Source organism: Vigna angularis, chromosome 8 (assembly GCF_016808095.1).
Source record: "Vigna angularis cultivar LongXiaoDou No.4 chromosome 8, ASM1680809v1, whole genome shotgun sequence".
NCBI classification, from domain to species: Eukaryota; Viridiplantae; Streptophyta; class Magnoliopsida; order Fabales; family Fabaceae; genus Vigna; species Vigna angularis.
The window spans coordinates 22,090,967-22,099,291 of record NC_068977.1 but is presented as its reverse complement, the minus strand read 5'-3'; the positions used below and the strand labels follow the sequence as shown (position 1 = coordinate 22,099,291).

At 40.9% G+C, this 8,325-nt stretch overlaps 1 pseudogene; it reads left to right on the top strand.

The window, feature by feature from the left end:
- Nucleotides 1-315: 315 nt before the first annotated feature.
- On the top strand, nt 316-3,506 carry LOC108344242 (probable sucrose-phosphate synthase; annotated as a pseudogene).
- Nucleotides 3,507-8,325: the final 4,819 nt, after the last annotated feature.

Here is an 8,325-nt window from a genome sequence, read left to right as displayed (position 1 = left end):
GATGGAGCTTGAAGGATTTTACTCTTGTGGAGAATCACTTACTAGTCTTCTTCTTTTATCTTTGTAAATATGTGCTTAAAATGGGTCATAGGAAGCCTTTGGAAGCCTTTGGAACATGTCAACATCAAGGAAGGCTCCTATACATTGAACTTGGACGGTAGTTAGGGGGAAGGCTCCTAGACATTGAACTTGGATGGTAGTTAGGGGGGAAGGCTCCCATTCATTCCCCCTTGCCATAGGAAGCTTCTGGTTCCTTTCTAGTGCATTAAATGCTAGCCTACTCGTTCACCTATAAAAGGAGAGGCAACTTGTATAAATTTTTAGAACTATTTTGAATGTTAGAGTTTCTTTGCCAAATTTGAAAGTCTCCTTCACCTTAGTTCTCACTCTAAGAAATGTCTTTCTCCAGACTTCTTACCTTCTACTTCAAGGTTGGTCTCCCCTTCTAGAAGAACTTCTACCTAGACCATCCAACACCATCAACCACATCTCTTCATCCACTACAATAAAAGTGCGTATTACCGAAGGTTAATTACCGACGGCCTTCAGGCCTTCGGTAATGTATTGGTGAAATTAAATACCGAAGGCTTTTGCTCTTCGGTAATATCTTCGATGCTTTAACTTCAAAATTTGAGCATTTGTTCTTCAAATTTTCCAAAAGTAGAACAACCTCCCTCCCTTTTGTCGAAACTCACTCCTTGACTTAGGGTTGCGACCTTCGTGGCGGTCAGCCGGTTCGATGTTGTGGTTTGATGGCGCGAGTTTGGTGGTGTGGACGCTGACAGAGGTTCGTTGTTGGGTGGCGCTCTTCCATTTCCTACTCTCTATTCGAAGTAGTTTTTTGGTTTAAAGCGTGGGTTGTCGTCCTAAGGCGGTTTGAAGTGGTTATTTTTGCGGACGCTGACGGCGGTTCGTTGGTGGCTGGTTTGCGGCTAGGGTTCGGGGGTTTTGGTCCTTGTGAGTGTTGCGACAGGTTCCAAGTCCTCTCTGCTTCTTAGAGAGAGGCAAGTTCAGTCCTACTCGCTACTTCGTCGAAGAGGTCATCGGCTTTGATGAGACCGATCTCTACCGCTCATGGGTTCGGGTATGCTCTTTCGCTCTCCCTTTCTTTCTGATTCCGCTCATTCACTTCTTTCCGATGATCTTCTCCTTTTCGTTTTATAGGCTTCATCCACCAGGAGTCCTCAGGAGAGGAACACCAGGTTGGAGAACATGTGCTGGCGGATTTGGAACCTCGCTCGCCAGAAGAAGCAGGTTCGATCATCGACTCTCAATTCTCAATTCTCAATTCTCAATTCTCAATTCTCGATTCTCGATTCTCGATTCTCAATCCTGTCGATTATAATTATTATCAATTATGTGCTGTGATTTTTCTGCTTGATGATGTCTATTGATCGTGCTATGTGTGTTGTGATGGATTTGAGTAGTTGGAGAGTGAGGCGGCGTAGAGAGTGAACAAGCGCCGCCTCGAGCGCGAGCGAGGGCGGAGGGAAGCCACCGCGGATATGTCGGAGGACTTGTCGGAAGGAGAGAAGGGAGATCCGGTCAGTGACGCGTTAGCTCACGGCGATGCCAACAGAGCCAGGCTTCCCAGAATCAGTTCTGCAGATGCCATGGAGACTTGGGCCAACAGTCAGAAAGGCAAGAAGCTCTACATTGTACTCGTCAGGTAGGTGTCCTTCAACTCTGTCTTTTTGCTTTTGTTTTTATTGTAATGAATGTGTAATTGAATCAAGCTCTGATGATAAGTGGATTGATATTGAAGTTAGACTGTTTTGCTGTGCAGAGTATAATATTCCTATATTTCAATTCTTCCACAAAAATTCATAAATCATAACACTCAATGCATATATATTCAGTGTCGTCAAGAATGAACGACAAGTTAATTATTAAAGAAAATCATTTCCACCATCTTAAAAGTGTATAATATTCCTATATTTTACTGTAAGAACAAGAAGTAAGAAAAACATAAATAGTTATATTTTTGGCAATTAATGATTTCATGGAATATGCTTGCAAAACTTTTATATCAAATATATGAGAATGTAATATTTCTAATTTTAGTTTCATGAGAATCTTTCTTGATACATTTTGAAAAAGAAATTAATGTTTAATAAATCCAAAACCATGTTACAGACCCTTTTATAAATTTATGACTCTGGATATATATATATATATATATATATATATATATATATATATATATATATATATCGTAGTTTTCATATAATTATTAAGGAAACTTACAATATCCAAACCTTGATTGAAACTTGCTTCGATGGAATGAAGGGTGTTTTTCCAAACTGAAATTATTACAGTTAAAGAAAAATCAAAATTTGAAAACTATACTTAGACTTGGGCCAACAGTCAGAAAGGGAAGAAGCTCTACATTGTACTCGTCAGGTAGGTGTCCTTCACCTCTGTCTTTTTGCTTTTGTTTTTATTGTAATGAATGTGTAATTGAATCGAGCTCTGGTGATAAGTAGATTGATATTGAAGTTAGACTGTTTGTTTCTTTATTCTGCTGTGCAGAGTGTAATCTGTGTATTCGCTGATTAGATTAAGCTATGATTGGTTTGATTTCGTTATTTGATTTTAACAAGAAGAGGCATATGTGTGCAGAATTCATGGCCTAATACGAGGTGAGAATATGGAGCTAGGACGTGATTCTGATACCGGTGGTCAGGTCTTTCATTTTTATTTGTTTTTTAATTTCTTCGAAATGCTGATTTTAATTTATATACAAAATAGACTTATTTAAAACAACTCGTTTCAGATTTTGATAGAAAGTTTATTCCAACTTTTTTTAGTTTTCTTTTTCTGCCAGTGTTCAGGGAAAAACTTATCCAAAAAGGATCTTTGTCTTCCTTTTGTTTTTTCACACTGCCAGTATGTGCAAACTAAAATCTTTCCATCTGTCTTTGTTTCTGCTGAATAGGTTAAGTATGTGGTGGAACTAGCGAGGGCATTGGGGTCTATGCCAGGAGTTTATCGGGTTGATTTGCTAACTAGACAAGTGGCGGCTCCGGATGTAGACTGGAGTTATGCGGAGCCAACAGAAATGTTGACACCAAGAGACGCGGATGATTATGGAGATGACATGGGAGAGAGTAGTGGTTCTTATATTGTTCGTATTCCATTTGGTCCGAGAGATAAATATATTCCGAAAGAACTTCTCTGGCCATATATTCCTGAATTTGTTGACGGAGCACTTAACCACATTATACAAATGTCCAAATCTCTTGGGGAACAGATTGGCAGCGGGCATGCTATCTGACCAGTCGCCATCCATGGACATTATGCAGATGCAGGTGACTCTACTGCTCTTTTAGCTGGCGCCTTAAATGTTCCTATGCTTTTTATTGGGCACTCGCTTGGCCGTGATAAGTTGGAACAACTTCTGAAGCAAGGTCGACTATCGAGAGATGAAATAAATGCAACTTACTAGAAATTTATGGTTTATTATGTGTATTTTTCTGGTTGGTATATATATATATATATATATATTTTAGTGCACTGGGTTTTATGATGTTTAGACCGTGACTGGATGTGCTTAGGTGTTTGGAAAACTTATATAAGGATCATCTTTAAACAACATAATGTTGATGCGGATTGGTAGGTGGCAGGAGCAGTCATGAGATCTGGAAGAAACAAGAAAACTCAGATATGTTAAGGTCGACATACTAAAGAAAAACAAATCCAACATGATAATACCATACCGGACGCCTTTCGTTCACAATCCTCATGACGAAGGCATTCAACTAAGTCGGTAGGGCAGGGCATTGATGGTGCACACGACCTCTAAGTCGGCCGGATTCAACACTCCCACGGGGAATGCCTTTATTTTCCGGGGTTCCCTTGTCCAATAAAAGGGGAACAAGGGACTCCCCACAGCGTCATGGAACTCACGACGGCCGGAGGCATCGATGATGATCTTGAAGTAATGATGTTTGAAATTTTTGATCAAGTCGAAGTACGGACGGAAGAGTGTCCTATCCCGAACGGAAGTTAGAGACACCCAACCACCCTGAGGGGGCGGACGGACCTCGAAATAGTGGAAGAAGACGGGGATTGTTGGAGTAACACCTACTGCCAGATACATTGCCAAAAATGCCTGCATGGTCGCCCAAGAGTTAGGACGCAGCTGTGTTGGGGCTACGTTGGCTTCCCAAAAGACGACCATCTGAAACTCGGTAAAGGGCACCCGAACGCAGAGTTTCACAAAGACATTAACATACATGTAGAAGAAGTCGTCCGGGCTCGACCTCTTCCCGTAGTAAACTCTTTCATTCCTCAGACTAACCCTCGCTCGGATGAACCTAGAATCCTCCACGTCTCGAACGATATGAAGACGATTGACCCTCAAGGTTAGTAAGTCGCTGGAGCCGTACACCGAGGCAAACAGACTAGCACCATAAGGAGCCCAGTCGTATTCTGTCACCACAGTACCGTCACCGTCCGGCTCAAAAGGAGAGTCGTCGATACGAATGTCGCCCTTGAGCAAAAAGATGAGAATCTCGTTGATGATCCTACTAGCCACAACGTCAGGAGAGCCAGGGTCCCGTCCAGAAGACCGGACGGTCTCCTCCAGAAATGAAGACGAAACCAAACTCAAAGAAGCACCGCGCTCACCATCACCCCCCACCGAACTCCCACCGACTCAGCCCGACAACACAGAAGAAGAATCAATATGGACAACAACCATTTATTACCTGAGGAAAAAAGAATACAGAGCTTGAAGAAAAACGGAGAAAGTGAGAATGACAGCACCACCTCTCCCTATTTATAGAAAAAATTTCTGTAACCGTCAAACACATCTGCGCCGTTGAAGGCCAACACGATCAACGCTTCAGATGCGAGGCCGCTTCAATTTCCGCCTCTACAAGCGCGACACGTGTTCCCAAGTTAGAAAAGTCGAGTTCCCAAAGCCCATTGGATCTGGCCCAATACCAGTCTAGTGACCCTCCCTACTCCACAATCAGGGTAAACGCTGCACTCAAAGCCCAACTTACACTACATATACTAGGGCTTGGGGGGCTTGTGTACCAGTAGGGACTGGGCAGCGTATAGACCGGACGTCCGTATGGCCAACAATTACCTAATTACGCGACTTTGTCACTCGTCATCCGGAGAGGACAAGCAGCGTATAGACCGGACGTCCGTATGGCCAATGATTACCCAATCACGCAACTTTGCCACTCGTCATCCGGATGAACAACAACTCATGAGCCGGCCGATTGTAAGACCAAATATCAGGAGGTCGGCCGGCCCTACTGCCAGTTGACCAGATTAGGATTAAGATTAAGGTAAGTAGCTGCTAAAAGCTATTGGGCCAAAGTTGGGTCGTGATTAACTTTTCACTAATCCCAAGCCCATAACAAAAACTATAAATACAGGTTAAAGGTGAGTGGTAGGGAGGAGCATTTACTGCACATTTATTACTGTTCTATTAAAAACGCCATTGCTCTCAAACTGACTTTGACATCGGAGAATCTTTGGCAGGTCTCCCCCACCCGCACGCAGAGGAGTGAAACGAAGAGTAGGAAGCGAAACCGGACGGCCGAGAGACTGAAAGAGAGAAACGTGGAGGTATTAAACGACTCAACCCTACAATCGAAACACTTATCATTGCAGAAATTTAGAAAGATGCTCCAAACTTGTGCTGCAGGGGTTGAGCAGAGACACTAGCGCTAAGCGGATGTGTCCATGAGAGAGATGAAAGCCATCGGAGAAATATGTAATTAAGCTTCATCAAACTTTCATTTTTCAAATCATTACTTTGAAATACAAGTTATCACTACCAACTTCAACGCTTCAAAATCCATCATGCTTTCATCTCAGAACGAAGTGTCGAAACAAAAATCTCTCTAAACTGTAAATTTTGAGCTAAAATTCATGAGAGACATTGGTAATGAATAGGAGAATTCAGTTAAAAACTCAAAAATTTCAAAACAGAGCATACTATATATAATTTCTTTACAGCAACAAAAACAAAAAATAATTTCTTGTAAAAGGAGCTAATTTCCAAGTCCTGATTAGGAGAATAGGATATACCAATGTTCAATAAATAATTGATGAAAATCAACCTATAGATTAGAGAGACACATACAATTAATGGAAGTACTTTTGGAGCTACTGTAAGCTGGGATAAGGAATTAAATAATTAAGTTCTAACAATTACATTCATTCCAAGCCAATATCTAGATTCGTTTTTGGAGAGGCATTCTCCCTTTCAATATTAAAACTAGTTACTGATTTCCGTAACTGAAGCAGAGAAATGAAAATTACGAAATTCAAATAAAGCAGTTATTATAATTATATACCTGCTACTGTTTCAGCCATCTTCGGCAATTTACTATGTTCAATGCAACCATTAAAAGTAGACAGTCTATAAGTCTGTTCAAAAACCTCAGATAAGCAATTCTCCAAGGTTGCCAAAGAAGTAATGAACCTAATAAGCCCCAAAATCCTGTGAAGAATCCTACCCCCAAGCTCATATATAATGCTTCATAGAAAACTGAATTATCATCTTCATCATCGACTTCTGCTCCTTTATACTTTGTCACTGTCTCATCTCCAGGACAACTTTCTTCAAGCGCTTTTCCACAAAGACCAACATTTCCATTAAAATTAGAGGCATCAAAGATTTACAACTGTCTTCCCCATGGAATTCTTCCACTGAGATGGTTGTTTGATAAGTCTAACATGGCAAGACGATCAATATTGGAAAGAGTAGAAGGAATTTTTCCAGACAAATGATTCTTAAATTCCCAATCCCGGAAGGAATTTCTCCACTCAAATGGTTTTTGGATAAATTCAAAGAAACCAACCCAACCATGTAAGTAATTTCTTTTGGCATTTCACTTGTCAATTTGTTACATGAGAGATCAATGCTTCGAAGTGTAACATTCCAAAAATATAGTTGTAAACTATATTTAAGAGTTCTTACATTTACAATAAAATAGAATAGTTACAGGAAATAAAGCTAACTTACAGTTATCCTAAAATAATCATAAATTTAAAACTTTACAGAAACCTATACTGAAACAAACCATAAGAGCAGACTGATCAGTCATACAAGAGGTGTATCAACCGAACGGTCCTACACTAATTAATACAAAAATCAGCACAAGATCGAACAGTCTTACTCTAACGGGAACCATCCTCTCCTGCCAGCACCTGCTCCACAAAACCCTCATCACCTTCTGCTCACACCCATTGGGTGATCATTGCAATGACAAAGACAACCGAACGGACAACATGACAAGACAGGAAATAAGGGTAAGCTAGTGTAATTTAATTAACTATGTTAAGATACAATTAAGACAAACATATAATACAATCATACATATCAGAAATCATCAAAGCATGTTATAACCGACCAATTTTACTCTAACTGCCCGAACTAGTATGAATATGTAGCTATGGCCGTTCTTGCACCCCTGGAAAGGTAAATTGGAAACCTCACGAATACCATAGCTGGAAACCCAAGCCGCCACATGAGGTTAGCCCTTCATCCTTCACTGTAGTTGGAAACCGCAAGCTACAACATGAGTTTAGTTTGTTAGCTGGAACCCCAAGTTATACGCGACCAGACCTCCTGCTATTCGTACCACATGCGTCACCATTCTCTACTTGAGACTTCGGTGACCATTAGAATGTCAGGATGAACACCAAAACTGAGCTTCCCATCTTTATACTTTTACCACATTGAAAACACCACTGAGACATTCCTCCTTGGAATTCTCTTTCACATCACATTAGAAATATCATACCATACTTCAATATCAACATACTTCCTCATCCATAACACATTTAAGATAAAAAAACTAAATAGTAAAACAGACACCACCCTTGAGCACGAGTGAATAGAAAATATTAGCATAACCTATGAACAAGACCGAACGGGAAAACTCTCCCTACATGCGAACATAGCCGAATGGTCATTTAGAGAGTAAGACTCAAGCCGGACTCGAACACTTGAACTTATACCGAGCACTTATGATTCAGAATGAACACTATTGGCTTAGACCGAACACCATTGGCTTAGGCCGAACACTGTTGGCTTAGGTCGAACACTATTGACTTAGGCCGAACGCTGTTGGTTTAGGCCGAACACTATTGACTTAGGCCGAACGCTAACTCTAACATAATCGCTAGTACGAAACCGAGCACTACCCAGAATGAGTGCTAGTACGAGACTGAGCACAACCATGAACGAGCGCTAATACAAGACCCAACGCTATAACCTAAGACGAACACCTACAGTTTAGTCTGAACACTTACGATCGATCCTGAATACTTATTCATAAAACCTAACACTAT